This window comes from Camelus bactrianus, chromosome 24 (genome assembly GCF_048773025.1).
Source record: "Camelus bactrianus isolate YW-2024 breed Bactrian camel chromosome 24, ASM4877302v1, whole genome shotgun sequence".
Lineage (NCBI taxonomy): Eukaryota > Metazoa > Chordata > Mammalia > Artiodactyla > Camelidae > Camelus > Camelus bactrianus.
Window position 1 is genome coordinate 16,188,903 of NC_133562.1, and position 26,856 is coordinate 16,215,758.

General features: G+C 39.1%; 1 long non-coding RNA gene across 2 annotated transcripts in view; it reads right to left on the reverse strand.

The window, feature by feature from the left end:
- The window catches only part of LOC123614511 (uncharacterized), a 104,655-nt gene that overhangs the window by 22,165 nt on the left and 55,634 nt on the right, over window positions 1–26,856 (reverse strand). The window contains exon 5 of one of the 2 annotated variants that reach the window (XR_012502045.1): window positions 17,715–18,429. The exons of the other annotated variant lie outside the window; for it this stretch is intronic. This is a non-coding gene — a long non-coding RNA (uncharacterized LOC123614511). Of the gene's footprint in view, window positions 1–17,714; window positions 18,430–26,856 lie in introns of those variants that run through there. 2 annotated transcript variants of the gene reach the window in all.

Below are 26,856 nucleotides of genomic sequence, written 5' to 3' on the forward strand. Positions count from 1 at the left end.
TGACAAAAGCCAGAAAATTTACTGCTAGAGATCACGCCTCTCTTCCGAAGCTGGGTAATAGGCTTGGGGTTTTTTTTTGTTGTTGTTGTTGTTGTTTTTGAATATCATATTCAACACTACAAAGTTATCACTGATGTGATTTGTAAAGTGAAGTTATTTTATTTAATTGCCTTGATTTATTTTCAAAAAGAAAGAACACGACTAGCACGAGAACTTATCATGGGACAGAACAGCATATGCTCTGATTCAGGAATAATCGTACTTATGCAAATTCCTCCTGGCTATCAGCTAACACTTGAGTGTTGTTGATGAGGGTGGATTTGGGGGTTGGTTTGGTTGGCTGGGGGTTGTGGTGGTGGTGGTTGCTTTTGAGCAGATGGAAAAAAATGTGTCACCCCACTCCTCAATTGGAATGATCAGTTCCAATTATTTTGTGTCCTTATAACAGTCTGCTCTAGGTTTAAATTCCAGAAAAGAATGCTTAGTTAGCTATGTTTAATCTGCTCATCAACTTTTTATGCAAGGATTTTGATGATCTTGACTCACAGTCTGATCAAGAGTAACTGCAAAGAATATATATATGTACACATATGTGTGTATATTTATATGTGTGTATGTATATAACTGAATCACTATGCTGTCCACCAGAAACTAACACAACATTGTAAATCAACTATACTTCAATTAATAATTTTTTTAAAAAGACTGCATGCAAAGAAGTGGTAGCCAATAGGAAAACCAGGCTAAGAGTTAACAAGGGGTCAGGCAAAACCCCAGCAGATGACAGGTACACTTTGCGCCATTTCAAGGACTAGTCCATCACCGGGTGCTGCCACAGACCAAAGGTGGGCATATGAGCTATAATGTCCAGGGTCCACCCACTGATCTCATAGCAAATGACACAGAGATCCTTCTAATCTGTCTGAAGTCTTCTAGTCTGTGGGCATTCCGCCAGCATGGGCTCCTCAATGACAGCTTCATCATGAGGTCACCTGCTAGGTGACAATAAGCCTCTAAGAGAGGACATCAGGTCCGAGGGCCATTTTAGACCTGAAGATGCTCGGACTTTGGTTTTGATGCTGCACATGGACCTAAGTCTCAGTTTCCCCCAACTTCAACGGGAACCATCAGGAAAATACCAACAAAGGGCCTGAGACCTTCTTGACACCTCAGTGGAATGAATTTTTCCCTTTTGCAAGGAGATTAAGGCATCAATGAGAGTGTCACTGCTGCTTCTGTGTAAAGTGGGCCGATGTCTTTGTGTTCCTTCCAAGAAAGAACTTGCTTGGGATGAGACACTCATGCAGTGTCTGACAATCCCTCATGCAAAGTTTTCCCTTGATATTTTTACTGTGTTTAAGTGTTCTTTGCCAAGAAATCTCCCTTTCTTTGAGGACTATGACTGCTTACTCATTAGAAATTACGTGGTCTATGTGTCGATTAGGGAGAACTCTTGCGATCAGCGTCCCAAATCAAGAAGAAGGTTGTTATCAAGTGTCGCTTTGGTCCCTTAATTTATCACCCATATTAATTATGAAGGGAGGTGGAACATCCCTGCTCCCATCTCTCTGCTTCCCCAACGGCCGGCCAACAGAATCTGAGCAGCTTCGTTTACAGGTCTCCAGCCGTCCCTGATGGCAGTTTCTTGGTATTTCATGATTCCTATTTCACTGCAATCAAAGAATCAGTACCTTCTGGCCTCAGAGAGCTGGCCTAGACCTCCAGGCTTCTGACTCAGGTCACAGCTCCCTCCACAAGCACTGCTTCTCCCAGAGCTGTGATTGCTTCTTCCTTTTTTCTTTTAATTGAAGTTTAGTTGATTTATAATATTGGGTTGGTTTCTGGTGTACAGCATAGCAATTCAGCTACACACACACACACATATATTTTCTTTTTCATATTATTTTTCCTTACAGGTTATTACAAGATATTGAATACCCCTGTGCTATACAGTAGGACCTTGTTGTTCATATATTGTTGTTATATATTGTAGTTCGTATCTGCTAATCCCAAACACCTAATTTATCCATCCCTCACCCCCTTTCCCCTTTGGTAGCCATAAGTGTATTCTATGCCAGTGAGTCTCTTTCTGTTTTGTAAATAAGTTCGTCTGTGTCATTTTTTTTAGACTCCACATATAAGTGATATCATATGATGTGGATATGCACTTTGTCTATTCCACTTTATGTGGAATCTAAAAAAAATGACACAAATGAACTTATTTACAAATATCATATGATATTTGTCTTTGTCTGACTTACTTCACTTGGTGTGCTAATGTCTACACCCATCCATGTTGCTACAAATGGCATTATTTCATTCTTTTTAATGGCTGAGTAGTATTCCATTGTATATATACACCATATCTTCTTTTTCCATTCATCTGTCAACAGACATTTAGGTTGCTTCCATGGCTTGGCTACTGTAAACAGTGTGCTTCTGTTAATGATGTCTTCATGGTTTAGTTTTATGTTAGAAAATTATAGAAATAAGGAATAGTAAAATTATGGAAGTAAAGGTTATTGAAATTAAAATTATATAAAAATAAGGATTAACATTAATAAATACTAAATTATTAAAATAATTATAAATATTAAGATTAAAAGGGATAGTCATCCCTTTAAAATGTATATATATATACATATATGTGCGTGTGTGTGTATATATATATATGCTATCAATTATATATATATAATAAATATATATATATATATATGCTATCAATTAGCTTTAAGGTCTCTTTACAAACTGTTGCTTTTAAGTTCAGCCAGTTTCTGAGCAGAAAAAGATTCCAAGTTTCTCTGAGTATTACAGATTTAAGTAGTTAATTTCAGAGATATTCTTTTTCTTGGAGGATTATACTCTTTACTATCTTTAAGACAAATTGTCATATTATAAAATCTTCTAAGCTACTGGGCAATTTTTCATCTCTATAGTTGACTCATTTTAGCATTTCATCTAAATACTGCTTTCTCCAGTAGCTTTTTAAAAAAACATTTCTATAGACAAGTCATTGGAGTAATTTTCTCCAAAATGTCCCATTATTTCTAGGCGAACAGCAAAACCAAGTCGTTGGTTGAAGGCAGAATAGGCTGAGAGACTGTATCATTGATATATGTGTGTACTTGTGGGTTCTTGTTAATTACTGTGTAGGAAAAATAGTACACAGTTGAAGAGACAAGATTATCATATGTCTAATAATCTAACCAGTGCTATTGATTAAAAATGTTAAAAAGAATTTTTATCCACCTTGTGCTTTTCCTTCTAACAGACTTTCCATCCCTGACTTTTGAAAATGAGCAAGTTGATTTATACTTGTTTCACAAGACAGAAGCCCATTTTGTGACTCCCCACAGGGTAAAATCCAACCCTTTAAATTGACACATGAGGCGTTTTGCAACTTGGTCTTAGTCACTCTTACTCTGCACTCGCAGCACTTTTTATTCTATCTTCATGTTCTCAGCACCCAGGGATCCATGTGCTGTCTTGCCGTGGACCTTTCATCATGCTGCTCCCTGTACCTGAAATACCTTTGCCTTACTCATCCTCATCACCTAGAGATCAGGGGTCAGTAAACTGTGGCTCATGGACAAGTCTGGTCTGCAGCTCTGCCTGTTTCTGTGAAAGAAAGTGTTACTAGAACACAGCCGTTGACAACGGTCTATGACTGCTTTCACACTACAGCTGCCAAAATGAGTCAAAACAGAGACGGTCTGGCCACAAAGCCTAAAATATTTGCTACCTGATCCTTTACGGAAAAATTTGCTGAGCTCCAGCTACACCAGGACCACTTTTCTTGTGAAGCAATCATTCCATCTTGGTCTCCTAATCAATACATTATTTCTGTAATCCTGCAGCATTCATGACAAGGCACTGAAGAGTAACTACCAGCGTTCTCTAATTTCCGTATGTGTCTATTTTCCCCAAAGTAACTCTTTGTTCCTTGTAGACAGGGACTATCTTACTTATTGCCGTATGACTAGTTCTTCTTGCAGTGCTTGAAACAAAGTGCTCGGGCAAGGTTGGTGACATAGTGAATAAAGTATTAGAGGAACCAATTAAAACCCATAAAGCAGAAAATGCGAAGGAAAGTAAAATGTTTTTTACTCTACTTCTTTGAGTGTGTTACTCAGTAGAGCTTTACGAGGATTATAGATTTCTCTGGGGGACCATTGTTCTTCAGCTTAGATGGTTTCCGTAAAGTAAAATCAGATGGTGCTACATTCAACAAAGGCCCAAGACTACAGGATTCGCACGCAGCTCGGAGGAACAAGGGTGGCTATATAACACCATGGCTGATTTTTAAAAATATTCTCAAAAAAAAACAACCCAATGAGCATAACCTCTTTGAAAGAATTCATTGTAAGGGGCCATATACTTCTAGAAATTCCACCATTCATTGAAATTTGCTCAAATTACCTGTTTGAGATCTTCCTTCCCAGTCTGTGGCACATACATTTAACAATCTCCAATGGTGGTAAAGGGATTTTTTTTTAATGTTCCATGGTCACCTAGTGACACGTGTGTTATGTATAAGAAGGGGTGATAAAAGTTGAGACATGCTCTTGACTCTAAAAAGAAGTATTCTTATACAGCAGCAAGACTGACTTCCTTGTGCATGCTTGTAATGGACTCATCCAACAAACACCAGCGGAGTTCTTATTGGATGAGACTGTGTGTTCAGAAAGCAATCCAAATGGGGTGTTTCAAAAATGTTCTGAGCACAGCAGCATCCTAAGAATTCACGTAAGGCCCTGCAAACATGTAGTACATACTTTACAAAAGAAATCGGGCCACGCAGACTCAGATATGACTGGTGGACTGATGCAAACGCTTCCTTAGACCGTCAGACAAACACTGGACAAGAAAGCATAAACCTTTATCATCAGACAGAGGTGGAGTGGAGGTGGGGGTTCTCTTCCTCTTCAGGGATCAGCCACAAGAGCGTAGATAACACTGGGTTGGTATATAGGAGCCAAAACCAGAACAGAGAGGACCACAGGGGGCAAAACTGAGGCTAAGAGCAGATCTGAGGGTCAAGTTGGAAAAGCTGAATCTAGAATTAGATCACAGGGTCAAGTGTTAGGCTGTGAGCAGGAAAGTCATAGCTCAGGAGCTGAATGAACACAGAACAGGACAGGGGACAAATGTGCAAATGAAGAAAGATGGATCAAAACTCTGATTATGAACAACAGTTGGGGCTCCTAGAGTTCCCTTTGACTGGATATTGGCAAACTGGAGCGGGTGTGGGCCAGCCTGGGCCAAAGGCACGGGGTCAGAGCAGAAGTGAGACTCTGTGTTCAGATTGGAGGACACAAGGAATAGAAAACATCAAAACTATCATTTTTAACAGTAACCTGCTACTTCAAGCTTTTCATGATGAAAAAGTACCTAATAGTATAAATTTAGGCCATTTCCTAGGATAGTGTCGTTTTTTTAATGGAGGTACTGGGGATTGAACCCAGGACCTCATGCATGCTATGCAGGCACTCTACCACTGGAGCTATGCCCACCCCCCAGGATATAGTCTTTATAAACCAATAAATATAAAACGCTTCCGCAAGGAAACTTCTCTGATACCTTCTTCTCTGTCTTCTGTTTTTCCGGCCCCCAGAAAAGCCCTGTGGACCAGATACAGATGAGAAGTTTCTGTCAGGAGGCACTGCTTTTATGATCCAGATATTTATATTCTCAGGTGCTGGAAGACATATAACTCCTTCAATAACCCACAGAAGGACTTACAGTGAGGCCTCTCTGAAAAAGAAAATGCCTCACAGATACAAATCATTATCCTGTTTTTATTTTGTGGGTGCGCATGGAGGTTACATTCACTGGTAAGTGAAGTACGAAGAATAGGCGATTCAGAATCAAAGACCTGTGCTTACTAGCTGCTTTTTGTACTGACAAGGAGCTTCACACAAACAGAACTGCAATAATGTTTCTTTTCCTGGCAGCCAAAATTGTAACGCTCATACTGATATTCAACTGTCTGTAGCCTTCTTGCAGTTAGGAGAGGAAAAGAAAAGTGACTAAGCAACCAAGGAATTAAGAACAGCATTCAGGACCTCATATCAAAGCGCCGTGGGCTGTCTGAAACCCACACTGATTTATAGGGAAAGGAGGAATCTGCCGAGTGGGGTCGCTGTTACAAGATATGCCCACTTAATAAACTGGAAACCTCTTCTATGGCCCCCTTCCAGTCACTTTCTCAGAAACAACCACCTTCACTCCTAAACTGAACTCATTAATCTTTAAAAGAATAATCGGGAGGCAGGAAACTTGTGAGGACATCTGGAGGTAAATTTCCAAGCCAGGCTAATTACCAGATTCCCCTGGGGGTTATCAAAGATGACAGAAATAAAGGGAACAAATCTTTGGGCTCCACCCCCAGAGAACTTGGTTCATAAACCTGCAGTGAGGCTCATATCAAAGGACCCCCTCCCCCAAAGTGATTCCAAAGATCAGCCCAGTTTAGACACCTCTGATCCACCCCATTCTCTCTCCACCAAGAAAGGCCACCCCTAAACCACCCGCAATGAAACAAAAAAGGAAATTCCCTAGTTTTTCAGTATAAAATATATTTTCACTTTAAAGTCCACTTAGAAATAACCTGTGTATCTGGATTCTACTTAAATAGTTACATTTAGATGAAGATTTCACGTCACAAAGTAATTCATTAGGAAACATATGTTCTCTCTTTTAGTTATTTTTACTGTTACGTATTTTTGGAAGGCATGAATAAAATACAGCAAAGTATGAAGACAAAACCCCACTGTCCCAAAACAAGAGTATGTTGATTTTTTTTTCATGTATTTGCCTCAGATCTCTTTTTGTTATGGTAGTTTTGAGAAATAAATCTTTGAAGGAAGGACTGTTTTCTCCGTATCTCTCACCAGGTCTCTTCTACCTACCAACTCTCCTACTGTCCAACAAGAAAAACACTGTCATAGATTTGCTATATAAAGTCCACAACTGTATACTTTCACCCACATCTGTATCCGTTAACTATGTGCTAACAATGTTGATTATTTTTCAATTTACATAAATGATATATCATGCTGTATAACAGTCTGAAACTTGCTTTTTTTCTTTCCACATTATATTTTCAAGATCTCTCCATGTTTATACATATACAATGGATTCATTCATTTTAGATACTGCCTGAACATCCTGCCATATAAAGAAACCATCACAATATACGATTCATGCCCTTACCAATCGGTATTTGAACTTTTAAAAAATTGTTGCTTTTGTGAAAAATGCTGCCAGAGTATCCATATACTTCTGTCCTCATGCATGTGTTTAAGAATTTCTCCAGCTATTTGAACTTAACTGCAAAGTTGCATTTTAAAATTTATTAGTGTCAAATTGCTCTCCAAAGTGCTGATTAAAACTAATTAGCAGTGGGTGGTAACGTCCAGTTTCCCACATTTTTGCCAACACTGGTATTATCAGCTGTTTACAAATTGTGTGAATCTGATCATGTCTCAGGGTTGTTTTAATGGGTGTCTCCCCAATTACTTGTGACATTGAGCATATTTTTATATGCATATTGCACATTCCACATTGCTTAACACATTTATCTTCCGAGCACAACGTTCCCTTAGAGAAATGTCTCCACTTGACATTTCTCTGCTTCTCTTCCCGTTTTTACTACCCATTCATCCAGTTGCTTGCATTTATTATCAACAATAACAGGTCCATTCAGGGCAGGAATTTATCACAATGAGAGGATTCTGAAAGCAACTCCATGAAAACACCAAATCACCTCAAAATATTACACAACTACTTACTGAGCACCTATAATTGACTATCACAGTAAAAGGTGACATCTTGAGGGGAACTACATAGTTGCAAATCCTGGCTCCACAGCTGGGTGACAAAGGAAAGTATCTTAACCTCTCTGAGCCACAGTTGCCACATCTATAAACTGGAGGTGATAATAGTACCTAACTGTTGAAAGCTGTCTTAGATAATACAGACAAAGCATTTAGCACAGTGCTCGGCACATAATAAATATTCAAATGTTAGTTATTACCGTCATTGTGAAGATGTTATTCTGGGTGGGAGGACAGTGGTGCTGACTGTCCCCACTGCATTCTGCAGGAAGTAGATTCAAGGTGATTAGCATGCAGAAGGGTTATTAGGATGTGCTCGTGGGATGAGCACGAGGAATGGAAGGCAAGGAAGGAGGACTGGCTGGCCAGACAAATGAGACCAGTATTAATGAACTTTGTGCTGTGATTCAATATCCATGCTCACCACTTATTAGAAATATCCAAAGGAACCAGACCAATTATAAGAAAAAGTGGGGAGGGTGGGAGAAAGGGGAAGAGGAAGGGATTTAAAAAAGAGGAAGAGGCAGAAAAGATTAGTGTCCGGAACTACTCTAAACATTCTACATGTTAAGTAATGCAGTCCTCACAAAATGTATAGATAATCCTGGGTTAAGAAATGACAAAAATGAGAGATATTAAATCACCAGTCCATGGTTCCAAAGCTTAGGAAGAAGTATAGCTGGAATTTGAACCCAAACAATGTAGCTCTAGAACTCATATTCCTAACCACCGTCCACCCAGGACCGCCACGACATATGCCAACACCACCCACAGGCTTGATCAGTTTATCCTTGTCACTCCCATCACTGCTCCCTATCTGACATTTTACTAGGCGTTTTACTTACATTATATAATTTAATCTCATCCTTATAGTAACGCATGAAGGGTTGCATTTTATCCTCATTTACAGCTGAAGAGACTAGGAGATGTTAAGTTCCTTTCTCAAAGCCCTACAATAGCAGAGCCAGGATTTTACTCCATGCTTGTTTGGCTCTGAAATTCAGTGTTCTCTCCCATCATGACGTGGTTTTATTTTTGACAAAAGATTTTCCTTTCCAGCAGACTGATGACTGTTTCATGCCACTTATGTCATGTCTTCCCTCAGATAAATAATACCAATGTGTTAACTTCCTTATGTTTACATTGCCCCATACTGGCATCCTTTGAACATTCTCCATGTACACTGTGTTACTTAATTCCAGAAGCAGAAGTGAGCGTGTAGAGATTCTGACAATTCTGAGTACCTAATGGGAAAGGTGCCAAGTGTTCCCTGCGTTCCGAATTCTCTAAATGAGAATTCAATGCCACAATTACTTTTTGAAGAACAGAATCTGATTCATGTTTGATATGCTTTCTGAACTGACCAACAGACCTCTTTCTATGGTGCTCTTAGTTCAGGCTTCCTACATGTCCTATTTGTATAATTTGCTTTAAAAGTATCCTAAGAATTTTTATTCCTTATTGAATTTGTGCAGCTATTACTTACTCCTAATTATCTTATTTTTAAATTAAAGCATTTTTTTTAAATTGAAGTATAGCCAGTTTACAATGTTGTGTCAATTTCTGGTGTACAACATAATAGTTCAGTCATACATATACACACATATATTCATTTTCATATTCTTTTTCATTATAGGTTACTACAGGGAACTATATTAAAGTAAAGCATTTTACTTATATTAATACAAAATTTCAGAATCTTTCATTAGTAGATTTACCCAAGAGAATTTCATGTATATAAAATATATAAAAATATATATTACATGTAAATATATAATATATATAAATGTATATATAAATTTAGGGGATCTTTACATAAATATTAATATTTCTCTATCACTACCCATGGGTACAACTTAAAAGATGTACTCTTTCCAAAATGTCTTAATTCTAATGAGGCAACTCAAATACTTCTTAGAAGTGTATGTGTGTGTTTGTGTATGTTTATTTATTCACATGTGTACAAATTGATGGAATAGGACTCAAAGAAGCTGGAACAGTCTAAACAACTTGCAAACTTTAGCCTCCTAGGAATACATTAAATAAATCTATGGGAGAAACTGTCTTAATTGATTTGAAAACCACCACCATGGGCCTTTTAGTTTTGCAAAGATAAAGCAAATGCTACACCTTATTCTTCAGGAAGACAGCCCCACCCCTAAAGGCAGTGTGATCTAAATGCAATTATTTTAGTCTGAGATAATGAATATTCTGGATAGTCATGTAAATGAGATCTCTAAAGACTTGATCCTGTATTGGAAAAACGTTGCTTTTCTCTCTATGGATTTAGATTGCCCTGTATTTGTTCAAACAGTTTGCATGACAAAGACCCTAAGTGGAGACCTTGGGAACTTAATGTGGACAAACAGGTGTACTGGTCTCACACTGCAGGAGAGACAGCACATGACTCAGGTCAGGACTGTGCTGGATGCGGCGCCCAGTGACAGATCTGTTGGTAACCCACTGTACCCACAGGACTACAGGGAGGATTCTGACGTCAGATTAGTTTATGCTGACGAGTTTTGGGTATCTAGAACAAGGCCGTGCCCTCCTAGTTAGGGATGAAGTTTATTCTGAAGGGGATGAACTGACCTACTGAGCTGTTAGTCACGCCTTTTCTATTACATCTACCCCTAATGCCATCCAGTCTCATGGTGTTAAATAAAATGCACACTGACAACTTCTAAATTTTTATCCGCAGTTCAAACCCTTTCTTTAAACCCCAGATTCATAAATCCAGTTGGGTGCTCAAGGTAGCTACTTGGATGTCTAATGTATCTCAAAACTCAACCAATGTTTAAAGCTGAGCTTTTCATCCTTCCCAAGCAGACTTATTTCTCTTTCAATTTTGTACTTTCCAGTGCCAGACAATTCTGTTCTCCACCTGTAAGCCAACACCCTGGGAGACATCCTTGATTCCTCTCTTTGTCTCATATTCTACACCTGACACATCTCTCCACTCTACATTCAAAGTATGTCCATCATCTGATCAACACTGACCACTTGACTGCTACCAGCCAGTCCAAGACTCCAAAATCTCTCCTCTGGATTATTGCAATAGCCTCCCAACCCATCTCTCTGCTCTGTCCTATGCCCCCTGGAGGCTACTCTCAACCTGGCAGCCTGGGGAACTTTATTCAGATTGTGTTTCTCCTCTTCTCCCCATTCTTCCCTCTCACTCAGAGTACCTTACAAGCACTTACAAGATCCCATATGATCTGATTCCCCTCTAGGCCCCTATGCCCACTCCCCAACATTGTCCAGCTACATCTCCTAATATTTCCTCACTTTTCACATCACCGTAGACGCAATGACTTCCCTGCTGTTCCCCACACGTAGCAGAAATTCTCCCAACTCCATGCTTTTGCAACTGTTGGTCTTTGCACCAGGAATTTTCTTCCTCTAAATACCATCTGGCTTGCTTTTTCATCTTCCTAGATCTTTCCTGGATGCCTCCTCCTGCGTGAGGTTTTCCCTAACCACCCCAGTTTACACTGTAATTGAAATTAAATCACATCCGTTCTTCATCCCTTTCCCTACTTAATTTTTTTCCAAAGGGTTTATCACCATATATTAGCATCCATATTTTTCCTGAAACATTTTGCTCAGCGATTGACCTCTCCCACCAGAATATAAGCACGATAAGGGCAGGAGTCTGTGATTTTTTTAAAACTACTGATTTCCCAGGACCTAGCACATAATTATTCAATAAATATTTGTTGAATAGATCATTGAATGATTCCTGGAAAAAGAAGAATCTGGGATAGGAGATGAAGAGGCCTCTCCAGGGTCATTTTGGGGGCCTGATATACCACTTTGATCTGTGTGTACAGAGCATTCCCCATGTAGTGGCAGGGCGGGGTGGGGTGGAGTCAGTCCTAGAGCACACCAAGGGGTTTGGAGGGCAACCAGCTCCATATGTAAAATTTCTGATCACACTGAGATAGAAAAGGAAAAAAACCTGTGAAGATAAAAGATCTAGCTTTTTTATGATTATTCAGGGCATAAGAATTTCACGGCCAAGGCAGATTTTTGAGAGAGGCGTGTATAGACATGTGTAGCTGTATGTACAGCTACATGAATGACAAAGCTTGATTAGAAGGGCGTGGGGGCCTAGGACTCAGAACAAAGGGTCGTAGGTGACCCAGAAGCTACCTGGCATTGTTTACCTCCCAGCTTGGGGTGTGTCCATGGCTCTGGGAGTAGCGGGCATCTTGCAGCATCTCGTGCTGGCAGTTCCAAATGCCATCCAGGTCACCTTTAAATCCAAACACTACTGCTTTAGACCCCTCGCTCAGTGCATCATTGAGAAGAGATTCTGAGAAAACTGGTGAAGGGGCTGGGCCTTGCCTCTGAGCACAGAGAGAAAAGGAAGAGTGCTCACAGACGCGGGATCCCCCTTCATCAATGACCATCGCTAAATAAGCTTCTCTTATGTCACAGGGCAGTGAAGTCCCACCGACCTCTGAGCTTTGGAGAGAGAAAGCGGGAGAGGGAAAGAAAGAGAATGAGAGCATGAAGGAGGCAGAGGTGAGCAGTTTCTGACCTTTGATCCCAAGGATTTCCCCACAGCAGTTGTCGCCTTCCTCCCTTCCTGCTACACAATTCCCACTCTGGGGCTGTGGAAAAGCCAAAACTATGGAGACAGTAAGAATATTAATGGTTTCCAGGGATTTTGAGGAAATAAGGAAGGAATGGATGAGTAGGTGGAGCACAGTAGATTTTTAGGGCAGCAGAACTATTCTATACAATATGGTAATGCTGAGTATGCGGCATTACACGTTTGTCAAAAGCAGAACTGCACAACACAAAGAATGAAACCTCAATGCTAACTATGGACCTTAGCTGATAATAATCTATAAATATTGGTTCATCGATTATATCCAATATATATACCACATTCATGCAAGATGTTAATAATAGGAGAAACTGAGGGCAGGGAAGGGCTTAACAGGGGGCCCAAGGGAACCCCCTCTACTTTCTGTGACATTTTTCTGTAAACTTAAAGCTACTGTAAGAGAATAAAGGCCATTAATTAAAATTTTTTTAAATAAATCTGTTAAAGATGGTCCTTACTATTTAATCAGAATCCATAAAATTGCTAGAAGTATTTTAGTCTCTAAGAATGAAAATTTATCACTTAATCATTATATGTCTCAGAAGTTAAATATGCATTCAGAGATCATCTTGTTTAGTCCCCTTCCTCAATAAATCTCTTCTCCATATTACCAAATACAAAGAAAAATACAACGCATAATAATAAAGAACAAAAAAACTCTAAACAAAAAAAAAAAGTAACACGTAATCCAGGTTAAACAGACACAGCATTGACATAGATAATGGAATGCATATACATTAGAAATATATTTGGGTATGTAACCTATGTGCGTTTGTACAGGGAAAGAAAACAGAAATCCTTTAACTCAGGGCTAGCTGCACCAAAAAAGCAGTATTTGGGAATTTGGGTACTAATCTCTCTAACCTATTTTCATTACTCTGAGAGCAGTCCACTGAACTTCCTCAACACAAAGACTGCTAAGGGCAATAATGCTGACCCTGGAATAAGAACTCAGGCCAAATCTCTCAGAAGGCTTTCATTCAAGCAATGGATAATTCTACATAACATTTCCAATTACTTTTTTTTTTAACACAGGCAAATCTTACATTGAGTATACTCACATGGGATTCATATCTAGTATTTGTCCACAGAGGCATGAGAAGACTCCAGGAAATTTGCCTACTGTATACAGATACTGTATTGTCTATGTCTGCAATACAGTATCAGATGAATATTATATACCATCAAAGTTCAAAGAGACACTCTAGTTGAATATACAGCATAACAAAAACTGCTTCACCAAGATTCACTTCTGCCCAAATATCACATAAAGATGTTAAAATGCAGACTCCCTGGTTGATCCCAGAGATTCTAATTCGATAAGTTTGGAAGAGGACCTGATGATCTGAAATAAAACATAAAATAAAACTACTCTGTCCTGCCTGGAAGTCAATAAAAATCCTGGTGCACCAGAGTCACTGGCTGATCCTCAAATCAGATCCCTCCCTAACTTCCCTCCACCCCTCCTCACCTCCCCAGCTCCAGAAATGTCCTGACAAGAGTGAGATACAGACAGAACCAGGTTATTTCCCACCTGACTTCCCAGTAAATACTCCCCCAAAACATGTCAGTTACAACAACTCCTGGGCAATTTGAAACATTTCTATTCCTCTGTCTTCAGGGAACTCACTGCTTTGTCTACTGCAAAAAAAAAAAAAAAAAAGTAAGTGGAAACAGGAACTATTAACACTTTATATGTTATTTTGCACTCACTTTGTGAATCATCTGCAGATCTCTGATTGCATGGACTCCACTCTTCAGTGGACAGTTTGCAGATCACACATTACTTCTTATACGTCCCAATATCAATTTAACATGCACAAGGTGATGCAGGAGACGATATCTACACCCACCCCCACCAGCTCAACACACTTCCTCTTCTCTGCTAACGTGTGCACACTTGACGTCTGTGGTTTAAAGCACTCTTTGCCCCGGGAACATTTGAGAAGACACATGGTCCTCAACTCTACCTGTATTTAGTTTCATGTTTCACAGGTTGAACTGATGATAAGGTGCCTAGAAAAGTGACTTCTCTGTTACTATTTCTTCATAACACATCTTCTTTGGGCATTCACTTAATATTAACTACCCCACTTACAGAGAATGTGAAAGCAAGAATTTAGATGAACTGGTTCTGCTTCAGCATTGTCCTAATTCAAATTTCATTCCAGTGGTAATATTTGTTCATAGGATAACAGACACCTAAAAGAATAGTCTATTTTCTGTGGAGATGTACCGACAGGGCAGCTTCTATTCTGTTTTCATTTTCCTTAGGGCAGTTCACAATATTCAGAAAACAAAGCATCTGCCAGGGGGCACCAGAATGTAATATTTTCATTCCCAAGAGATTCTAGGTGATTTTATGAAAGCTACAAGCATATTATGATCATTAACTCAAAATTAAAGCCTCATGATGATCATGTTACACTACATTTAGAAGTAAAGGTTTTTCTGAGAGTTCCTTATTAAATCATATTAAGGACTTAAGTAAACTTAAACTATGGTTTCAGACATAAAACTCAAAGGGAAATCCTAAAAGGTTGGTGTTGCTTAAATCATTTGCTACCTAATTCTTCCTCCATAACTTCCCCAAGTTTCCTTGCTCTCTTCAACAACTGGTGGCCAGTCATACTGCTTTTTCCTAGCAAAATCAGATATTTTTTAAATTTAGGAGTATCTGGCTATGTTTTCAAGAAATCGTGACTCATCTTGGGAAAAAAAAAATTGGGAGATGCCATTTTTGTTGCTTATGACAAAATAAATACTTCCATAATAAGTTGCAGCAAAATTATTGTAGCAAATGACTTCTGAGAATGACTTTAAGGACACAAGAAACACAGAAGAGCGATGGAGCAGGACTATTCCTGGGGAAGGGAGAGGCACTGAGGGAAGGAGAAGCCATACTGAATCTTTCTGAAATTGTATTTTTCAGCTCAAATAATACTTATTCAGAATCCTTGGCCTAAGGCTTGTAAGTACATCCTTTGCCTAGCAGCGTCTTATTTGTTATAAGCATGGAATTAAAGGAAGTACCTGGGCAAGTCCTTCAGGGAACGCCTGCTGTTTGAAGCGCATGTCCCAGATTTTATAAAGTGGACCTTTGAACTTACTCTTTTTCAGTCATTACTTCTAATCTGTTTGAAAGCACTATTTATTTTTATGACATTCTGCTCTGAGTAATGCCCTTTAATAAAATGGCTTCTAGGAACTTATGATTAAAGATACTCCACCAAAATAACAGTGATTTAGAAGCCATAAAACCACAGAGATAAAAAGAATAGGAGAATAACCAAAACAGAATTCTGAAATCTGGAAAACAGATGGATACAGGATAACTGCTTGGAAAACGTGAGAAAGATGAATTCTAAGCTTTAGAGGCAGAAATTGTGCAATAACATGAGATAAGTACAGAATTTTCAAATGGTTCATATATCAAAAGCAGTGAGGGTGATGGTGTGTTTTAAAAGCAGGGGGTCATTCACATGCCATTTTAGGAGCAGTTTGATCCTCAAGTCCCCACCTTTACCCTGTGTAACTAGGCAACTACCCCAGCCCCACCTCAAAAGAAAATTGGAGATTTATTCCTTGGAGAGGAATAGAACAGAGGTCCTGTGAACAAGAGACGTTTCTGTGATCTACTGGTGTGTAACAAACAACTTCCCAAATGCACAGGCATAAAAATAATCATCTGCTATTATACCTCATGGCTCTTATGGGCTGACTAGGCTCAGGTGGGCAATTATAACCAAGGCCCTCTAACACAGTTATAGACAGGTGGTGGCTGGGCTGGAGTCACTTGGAGGGTTAAATTGGTTGGATGTCCAAGATGAAATGATCACTCATGTGCCTGACTCTTCAGCTGCTGTAACGGAGAACAAATCTGACTCCGTATTGAATCTGTTCCTTTAGCTCTAACCTCTGTGCTCTGTGGCCTGTGCTTAGTCATGCTGGTTCTGCACCTTTTGTAAAAGAATGTGGCTTATAGCCCAAAATATACAGGACAGCCCATTCTTAAGCTCTGAGTTTTAAGGGTATAACACTTTCCCTTTCATATAGAGATAAAAAGTTGCAGAATACCGTGTGTCTTGTTGGAGGTTTACAGGAACACTGTGACCTGAGGAGGCATAGGAAGCATGGGGATGCAATTGTATACAAAGTTGTAGAGGACAGTCCTCAAATAAATGGTGGCATTTCGGCAAAGATTGGAAGGAACAGCATCAGGGTAGAGGGAATAGCAAATGATTCAGCAGAAGAGGAAACAACTGAAGTTGGGGGAAAGAAGGGAGAATTGCAGGAAGACTGAGCTTGAAGGGTCACGAGAGGATCGTGGGGGCTCACAGGGTGAAGGCAGAGATTACATGCACAGACACAGGGAGCTGGACAGCGGTGGCAGTGTGACCTTGAGGGAGTTTTCCATTCAGTAAAATCAGAACCAGGATATCAGCCAGAAGTGAGAAAAAGGGAAGCAGTGCCAGATGCTCAAAGAGAGAGGAGAATTAGTCTTTTAGAAGAATATGAGTGGACAAAGGAACTTACTCACAAAACAGACTCACAGACATAGAAAACAAACTTCTGGTTGCCAGTAGGGGGAAAGGGGTGAAAAGGGATAAATTGGGAGTTCGAGATTTGCAGATACACACTACTACATATAAAATAAGTAAACAACAAGTTCATGCTGTTGCATATATGTATGTTCATGTGTGACTGAAGCATTGTGCTGTACACCAGAAACTGACACAATGTTGTAAACTGACCATACTTCAATAAAAAAATATATATAAAAGAAAAATATGAGTGAATAGAGGAGGGACTCTGATATAATTGCCAGAAAATAGTAAGGACCAACAATTATAGATTTAAGGTGTTACTAGTTGTCACAGTTTTGTTTTCCTTCAGCATCGGCAACGCACTGGATTACTTCGATTTTGATTTAGCTAAGGGAACAAGGTACAGTAAGAGGGAAGGGATTTTAGGGTATTTGCAAGGAACCAGGAATGCTTCTAAGACCATCATCATTCTTCATTTTGTATCTATGTAAAAATTATGCTTTGCTAAATGTAGTAAGTATAGAATTTCAGAAATAAAATATTTTCACATCATTTTTGCAACCAAATTAATTAGTCCTATAATCTGAGATATAAAATTGGTTATACTAAAAAAAAAGAAGTGAAGTACAGATACACAGAAACTAGGATTTTATTCATTCATTCCACAAATGCTTATTAATCACTTATGATGTGACAGACACCATGCTAGGGCTAGGGGTCAATGGGAACAAATAATAGACATGGTTTCTTCTTTCATGGATGTTACAGTCTGGGGGAAGAGATACATCTTAATCAAAATAAATTATAAGCAAATTAATTAGACAAATGAAGAAATACATTCACACAAATTAATTACAAACTGAAATGAGCACTGTGAAAGCAACAGCATTTTATTAGAGCATTTAACACAGAAAATGCAATTAAATGAAGGAAACAGGGACTGCAGGAAGTTTCCTAAAGTGATACGTCAGGAAACCATCCACAAAATGAAAAGACAACCTACTGAATAGAAGAAAATATTTGCAAATGATATGACTGAGAAGGGGTTAATATCCAAAATATATAAACACCTCACAACTCAAAAAAAAAACCAAACTGAAAAATGGGCAGAAGACCTGAATAGACATTTTTCCAAAGAAGACATATGATGGCCAAGAGGTACATGAAAAATGCTCAACATCCCTAATTACAGGGAAATGCAAATCAAAACCCCAATGAGATGTCACCTCACACCTGTCAGAATTGCTGTCATCAAAGAGACCACAAATAACAAGCGTTGTCGAGGTTGTGGAGAAAGGGAACCCTTGTACACTGTTGGTGAGAATGTAAATTGGTGCAGTCACTTAGGAAAACAGTATGAAGTTTCCTCGAAAAATTTAAAGTAGGATGACTATATGATCCAGCCGTTCCAATGCTGAGTATATATCTGAAGGAAAGGAAAAGACTAATTTAAAAAGATACATGCACCCCAATGTTGATAACAGCATTATTTACAGTAGCCAACATATGGAAGCAACCTAAGTGTCCATCAACAGATGAATGGATAAATAAGATGTGGTATATCTATACAATGGAATATTACTCAGCCGTAAGAAAGAATAAAATAATGCCATTCACAGCAACATGGATGGACCTAGAGAGTATTATGTTTAGTGAAATAAGTCAGATAGAGAAAGACAAATAGCCTATGTTATCACTTATATGTGGAATCTAAAAAATAAAAACAAATGTATATAAATAAAACAGAAACAGAGATATAAAAAAAAAAAACTAGTGGATACCAGTGGGGAGGGGTAGGGGATTAAGAGATACAAACTACGATGTATAAAATAGATAACCAACAAGGATAAATTATACAACACAGGAAATATAGCCATTATTTGGTAATAATTTTAAATGGAGCATGATCTATAAAAATATTAACTCACTATGTTATACTAATATAATATATAATATTTTAAATCAACTATATAATATATAAATTATATATATATTGAAACTAATATAATATTGCAAATGTTATAAATATATTATAAATAAACTATAAATAAAATAAAAATAATAAATTAAGTTAAATTAAATTAAAGTGATACTTCTCATAAGATCTGCATTAGGAGCTAACCAATGAAGAGGAGGGGAGGGAAAAGAAGAGACCACTGTAGGCAAAGGAGATTTCTAGAAGAACATTAGCTCTCCTTCAATGATTAAGGTGTCATTTGCACCTCAACCTTCCATTGGCAAATATCCAATAGACCGAGCAAAGCAGTAAGTAGTAAGTTTCATAAAAAGTCTGACATAACGTCTTCTTTATGAACAGTGTGAGGATGCATTTTTTTGGTTTTCTTCTTAGAAGCAATACTGTTGTACGGGAAAAGCACAGAGTGGAAGCCAGGTTAGTTAGATTCAAATCCCAGATTGCTACTTATTAGCGGGAACTTGGGGAGGTCAGTTAGCCTCTTTGTGCCTTAATTTCTTTATTTGCAAAATGGGAACAGAAGCAGAAGTCACTCATTGCACAGATTAAATAAATTAAAGCATGAAAAGGCACTTAGAAAAATGCTAAGCGTTTCAGAGACATAGTGGAGCAGGAGTATTAGCTATTATCAGGAATAGCTGGCTTTCTGTTAAGAATTTAATCTGTTTTCATCCTACACATGCTATGAATTAAGAATTATGTTAGAGATCAGATGCACAGTAGTGTGCACATCTATCTCCGTATTTAAGGACAGAGAGCTTAGGACTGGAATGCTTTGACCCTCTGGTGTGACATGCGTGTACACCATATTTTGGCCTGCATTTAGACTTTTTTTATTACAGCTGAATGCACCTATTGTCACAGAAATGTTTATGAAGTGGAGTGCTGTACTGAACAAATTGTTCCATAGAATGTAAAGCGGGGCTCATCTGGCTGCAATAAGATGAGAAAAACATAAAGGAAAATGAGGCTGGCACCAAAAGGAAGATGCTTACAGAACGTGTTAAGCCCTCTGCTGCATTATTTCATAGGAGAATTAGGTACAAACGGTGAACAGTTCTGTTTAAGCAATGACTGTGCTTAGGGGCAATCAAGTTCTCTGTGATTGCTCTAATAAAAAGAGGAGAATTATACAGGGGCAATCATTGTGATTTAATTATTAGTGACATGATTAGTCTTGTTTTGATTCTTTTAATCCCTTCAAGAACACCACCAAAATTTGTGGCATTCAGAAGTCTGATTTAAACCCCAAGTTTAAGATTCACTGACTTGGAATTCAGAGGACATGATATACAGAACCTCCTTCGTGTACATTTTCCTGTTGGCTGAATTTCTGGACCATTAGATCTCCCGATCAATTTATTTCTTTGTTGTATCATTCTCAGCTGTAGTTTATGCACTTTTGCTGTTTATACATATTTTTATAAATCATCTTATAGTAGGCATAAAAGGGTCCCCAAAGATGTCCACACCCTAATCCATGGAATCTATGAGTATGTTCTATTATATGGCAAGGAGAGGTTAAGGTTGTAGATGGAATGGGTTTGCTAATTAGTGGGGGAGATTATTTTGGATTATCCAGGTGGGCCCAAAGTAATCACAAGGGTCTCCAGGAATGAAAGACAGAAGCAGAAGTGCCAGAGTTAGAGTGATTTAATGTCAAAGCCCCACCCATCGCTGCTGGCTTGGAAGGTGGAGGTCGGGGCCCTGCACTTAAGAAGCATTGACAGCCTCTAGAAAGTAGAAAAGAAGATGGATTCTCCTCTCTAGGCTCCAGAAGGAACACAACCTTGCTGACACCTCAATTTAAGCCCGATGAAACATCCCTGACTTCTGACCTCCAGAATTATGAGACAATACATCTGTGCTGTTTTAAGCCACACACTTAATTTCGTAATTTATTACAGCAGTAATTAGAAATGAACATAATCTTATAAAATTTTTAGAACTTGGTGATTTTTAAACAAAGATAAATTTTCACTGAAAAAAAACACCAACTTAAAAAAAAAAGCTAACAAAATATATCTAAGATCAAATATTAAATCAAAGTAGGAAATTCTAAAAAAATCACATAACTCTTAAAATTCTTAATTACTTAAATCTGAGATTTTAGCTATCCATTTATTTACTTTAAAGATAGTTGATTATCCTAGAGATTTGACAGCCCCATCCATTTTTCATGTCCCATTATTCAAACGGGCAGTGATCTTGAACTTGGAACACTGAAAAGCCTATTTTTCTCATTGCTTTAGCAAATTTTTCTGTAAGTGCCTGGAAAACTTATTGCTGCTTCCTTCAGTATTAACAGACTCAAAGCCTTTAACACATTTTGCCATCTGTATGGTTTCCTGTTCATTGTTCTCAGAAGAAGAAGACAAATCATTCTGAATATAATGAGAGAAGTGAGATTTGACCTTCAAGTTGGTAGACTTTCAAAGCTGTTGTTCTTCGTGGAAGGTAAAGGGGCTAAGGCATGGGCATTTGCTTGGAGCCCACTTCTGAGAGGGTTCTGGAATGTGGGTGGCGTTAGCTCTGACAAGCCAAACTTCTCTAGGAAACAGAGATCCTCAGATTTGAGAAGCCCTGAGCTGGCATATTTCGCTGACTTTACATTCAGCACAAAAACACAGTAAGAAAAATGTGAAAGGACACCTCTGTGGAAAATGCTAGCACCAAACTCATAGGATAGAACACGTCTGAGCTGAGTCTCTGATAAGACAGACATTCTCCTGACTCTCAAAAACTTTCAGGCATCAGGTAGAAGAAACGAGGTTTGCCACCCACTTTGGGTCTGCTTAATATCATTTGCCAGGTTGAAGACAGATTCGGGAGACATTTTTCTGTGATTTCAAGGGAAAAAAAATACCCACAGTAAGGCATTGTTCTCTGCCCACCCTCACATACACTAATTAGTGTGATCACATGCCCACAAGCAACGCAGCAACCAGGCCAAAAATAAAATTGGACAGATTGGAAAATGCAGAGACAAACACAATCCTTTCAATCGAGATTTTAGGCAACAGTAATAAGGTGAACATTTGTCATCTAAATCTTTCATGAGTCGTTAGGTTTGGATAAACTCATAACCATTCATGAGTTCGGTCACATGTGTACTGGTAGGTTACTGGGCACCATTACACGCATCCCACAGTGACAGGCACATGGTCCTAGGTCTTGGGGGTCTAACCAGAGGACAAGTTAGACGAATGTTACACTACAGAGCGGTAAGTGTTACTTAAGACATGCAGGCAGAGAGGTGTTACTGAAGCAGAGAAGCACCTACTTACATTATGAGAAGGAACATTTGTTACTCTTTTTGCTGTTCAGTGTCTGTCTTAGTTTGAGTTCCTGTGGAAGCTGACCTTGAGGAAAAGATTCAAGTACGAAGTGATTATGTGGGAAGTAAAAGAAACATTGGGGAGGGGAGTCAGATCAGAGAAAGGAAGGCAGCCAATAAAGGGTATGTGATCAAGCCAGCCACCAGTGAGAGATGAAGGAGCGTCCCACTTGGAAATTCTAGGAAATGGGATAAAACACACATCTCATTGTTATCCCACTCAGGGAGAGAGGGAAGAAAGAGGGAGTTCCTAACAGTCCCTGGCTGGGGCCTTCTCCTGAGGCACCCCGCACCCCAGGACTCCTGGCCAGCCCTGTGAATGAGCAGAGCCCCCTTCACTGGCTTTGGAAATAGGTTCCGAGCAAAGACACTGGCAGCGGGATGCTGGACTCAGCCAGAGCACATGGAAGGAGGAAGGTTCAAGGATATTGTTGCCAAATGCAAGGAATGAAAGTTCCTGTGCCCGACGCCAAACAAATCGAAACGGTGAAGTTTGGAGGAGAGAAAGGTTCACTGCAAGGCCAAGGGAGGAGGATGGAGTGGCTCACGTCCAAGAAAACAACAAACTCCTTGAAGGGTTTCAGCAAAGCATATTTAAAGGTGAGGTAAGAGAGGAGGGTCGCAGGGTGCGTGATGAGCTCGTGCACAATTCTCTGATTGGTTAATGTTGAGGAAACAGGATGGTCAACACTATCAACACCTAGGGGCCTGAAGGTCTGGGGGCAACCTGCTCTCATCATCAAGTAGTTAATTTCTTCCCTTTGGTGGTGGTTTTTAGCATCTGAAAAACTCAGGAAATATACATGAGACACTGTTATCACCTGGGAACTTCAGAGAGGAGCTGCAGCAGAGGACATGGGGGAGAGGTTGGCCCTGGGAAGCCCCACAGGCTCTGGCTCAGTTACAGTGTAAGTGGGGCACCTACAGTTTTCTCCTACAGCATCTGAACTACTTCCTAAAGCTTGGACAATTCCCAATTTTAGGGCCCTTGGTAGGACACAGAGACTCCCTAGCATTACAGAAACGGAACGTGAAATGCTCACCTCCCTCGTAGCTCGGGCACAGGCGTAGTGGCCAGGCTCGGCCAGCCAGACACAACGGAGGAATTTAAGCAGGATGCTCAGCAGAACTCTCTCCTTCTATCAGAGATGATGAGACTCATTTATCAAAATCAAATTTAGCACATCAAGCAGATGGCTTTTCCCCACACACAAGGCCAGCTACAAAATTTGTAGGACCCAGCACAAAGTGAAAATACGGCCTTTAGTTCAAAAAGTGAAGTGCCCTTAAAGGTCCATGTAAAGCAATGTTCCTGTCTTTTGTGCTCTTTCTCTCTTTCTCCTTCTCTTGACTTAAACACTTTTTTATTTGCCATTTAATGTCATTCTAAATACAGTCAAATGAAAATGTTAAATTTTTAGCATAAATTTTACCATTCATATTTATATTGTCATACTTGGTTTTAAATGCAAACTGTCAGTGCATTTAACTTGTGTGATTTCACCAAAATGATAAAATTTGTATTCTGTGGCTCAACCCAGAGAGTGCCCTGAGCTAGCCAAAGAGACAAATCTGTGCCAGAACCAGGAAATGTGGCAGGAGGAGGAGAGGAGCCCTCCAGTCAGAGGGCTTGACGTGAAGACCCTCAGAGCCACCTGGGGGACCTGCCTCCCCATAAGGGGCACGTGTGCTCCTTCCAGCCTTAGGACATCCAGGATCCCCGTGTGTCACCCCCAATCCATGCACTGCAGCCCAGGGAGGCAAAGTCTAGCAGTCATCTCCCTTTCCCCCAGGCCAGTCACCTCAAGCCACACAAATGCGTGAAACCCAGTGTCTCTAAAGTTCCCCGCTGAGAAGCACTAAGCACCTGGATTCAAGTCGGGCTATGTGCCAGGCTAACCACCAAACACACGTTGCTATCAGCCCGGGTGGGGACAGCCGTCACCATCCCAGCCCCGAGATACGGCAGGATGTACATATCCAACACTGCCCTTTCTTATGCCCACACATAGGCTCCTTCTAGGGGCAGACGCCAGGTGGACCTGGGGGAAGGCGGGACTGCAGGGGAGCAAAAGCTGAAGGTAAACACAGTGCTTGATACCCTGTCTGATCAGCCCTCACTTGTAAAACATAAATTACAAAACAGAGTTGCTAAGAATATCAGGACAGCAGTGGAAGAGTGTTAAGCCCCATGTGTGGGGCCCTTCAGAGCATGTCTACTGGACACACACCCACGAAGCTGGCTCTTTGTACATACGCAGCTCCCTTGACCATAAAAGCTTCTTAAAAGAATAACTCACATTCACTATCTCTTCCTCTCCTTTCTCATTTGTATCTCAATTCATTGTATCAGGCTTCCATCTCCAAAACCAGAAGTTAACCAGGCTTTGTGGGACCTAAAGCATATACAGTTTTGAGGTGAACTTTAAGAAGACAGATTACAAAAAATGAAACATGAGATAAGGAATAGGAAGGGGAACTTGAATTTGAATGGTTCTGGTACTGAAATTCTATTAGCTTCATAGTAAATCCTCCTCTGCCCACAGTTTCTAACTGCTCCCCTAACCCATTTTCCCTCCAGTTACCTAACAGACAAATCTGAGCCTGAGTCTTATTGGATTTCTCCCCTGTAATTGACATGGATATCATTGACCACTTGTGCCTTGAAATCCTCCAAGCTGGCTTCTAAGACATCAACTATCTTCTGATTAATTCATTCATCGTCTTTCACTGGCTTTCTCTTCTCAATTTCTTACACCTGTGGTACCTGGATAACTTAGTATAAATGTTCATTTTTAAAGGAAAGACATTGCTTAAAACCATGATAATTATATATATATACACATACACATATATATATATATACACACACACATACACATATATAGAAGTGCTTTGTAAATTGTGAAGCACTATATAAATATGAAATATTATTATTACTAGGTGATTGATTCTACAATTTGTTCAGCACTTTATCTTGATTTTCTAAATGATCTTTTTATATCCTAAAAGAAATATGCATGGAAGGGATTCACACAAGCTGCAGAAATGACTTTATGATTTATAGAGTATTTTTATGTGTTTTACATATTCTGTATTCCCCATTCCAAAATAAGTAACACTGAAAAATTAAGGGAATGACATTTATTGTGTGTATGTCTCTGTTTCTCTTGTTATATGAGTGAAATTATTATTTTTATGGAAATTAGTTGCATGAAACTCAAGCAAAAGTATCTAACTGTGGCAGATATATTTCCCTAACCAGAAATGAATCTCTCCAAAAGAAAAACCAACTAAAACACAAGATTTCTTTTTCCTTATCTGAGTTTGCTCTTTTATGCCACTCAAAAAAATTTCATCTTGCTATAAATTATTTTTATGCTGAATTATTTTGTGTAGTTTTGTCTCTGCATTAATAAAAATCAACCCACCTGAAAGCAGAGATAACAAAAAATCTTATTATCTCCTTGTCTCAAAGTTAATCACGGTTTCAAAAACAATTGCCACCATATTAAAAACCCACTTAGGTTTACGAAGGACTTCATATAGGATAATAAAAACATGCTTCATGGCTAAGATATTAATTACCAAAAGGAAAATGACAGTTTCCTATTTTAACTGTGATTTATTTTTCCTCTAAAGAGTGGACTAGACATTCATGATCTTCATGTTTGTAAATCCATCATTTTAACTGAGAAAGCAAATTTCTGCGGTATTCTTTTAAAAATTACCGTTAAGCTTCTTAAGAGTGGAAAAGCAAGTTTTTCATGGCAAACATTCTTTTTAACATTTCCATTAAGCCTTCTACTGCCTTATTACATGTTTTGTTCAGATTTTGGTTTTGTTTTTCCATCAGGGAGAAAAAGAATTCTATTGGTTTCCTTAAAACAGTAAATTTTCCAGAGATACCTGGCTTCAATGTCTGTCTTGTTCATCTCTAGCCCATAAAATAATGAATCATGTTTCCATAATACCCATATGAGGATGGTCACTTCCTTAAAAAACTCAATGAGTTTGGGAACTCTATCACAGAATAATAACAAAGAGAATTTAACAGCAATGGTAGCTATTAAGATTTCAAATTATGTTTCGGTTCTTTAACAAGCCCATTTTGGGTAGCACCAACTGCATTGCATTAAATTCTGAAAACGTCAAGGTTTTCCAAGCACAATGAACTTAACAAGTGTAGCTCTGGTACCCTTAGACGGGCACAGACAACTTAGCAAAGATGCAAAAACATCACCTCTCATAACGCTGGAATAATCTCTGGGCTTCACCAGAATAACTGTGCACATTTAGTGGTCCCTCCACTGCAAAACTGCCGGCAGAACTGAGGTTATGTTTGTAGCTGATAATAACAGAGCTCAAGAGGACTGGAGCGCCTAGTTTTCCTGAGTTGCAGAATAATACCCAGCTTCCAAACAAATGCTTCAACCCTTTCTAGAAAAAGCATGAATTGACCTTGCAAAAAATTCCCTGTACTAGAGAGAAAGGCTGACAAAATTATCAAAGAATTTTGGTTCAACATTTATCTGTAGTGT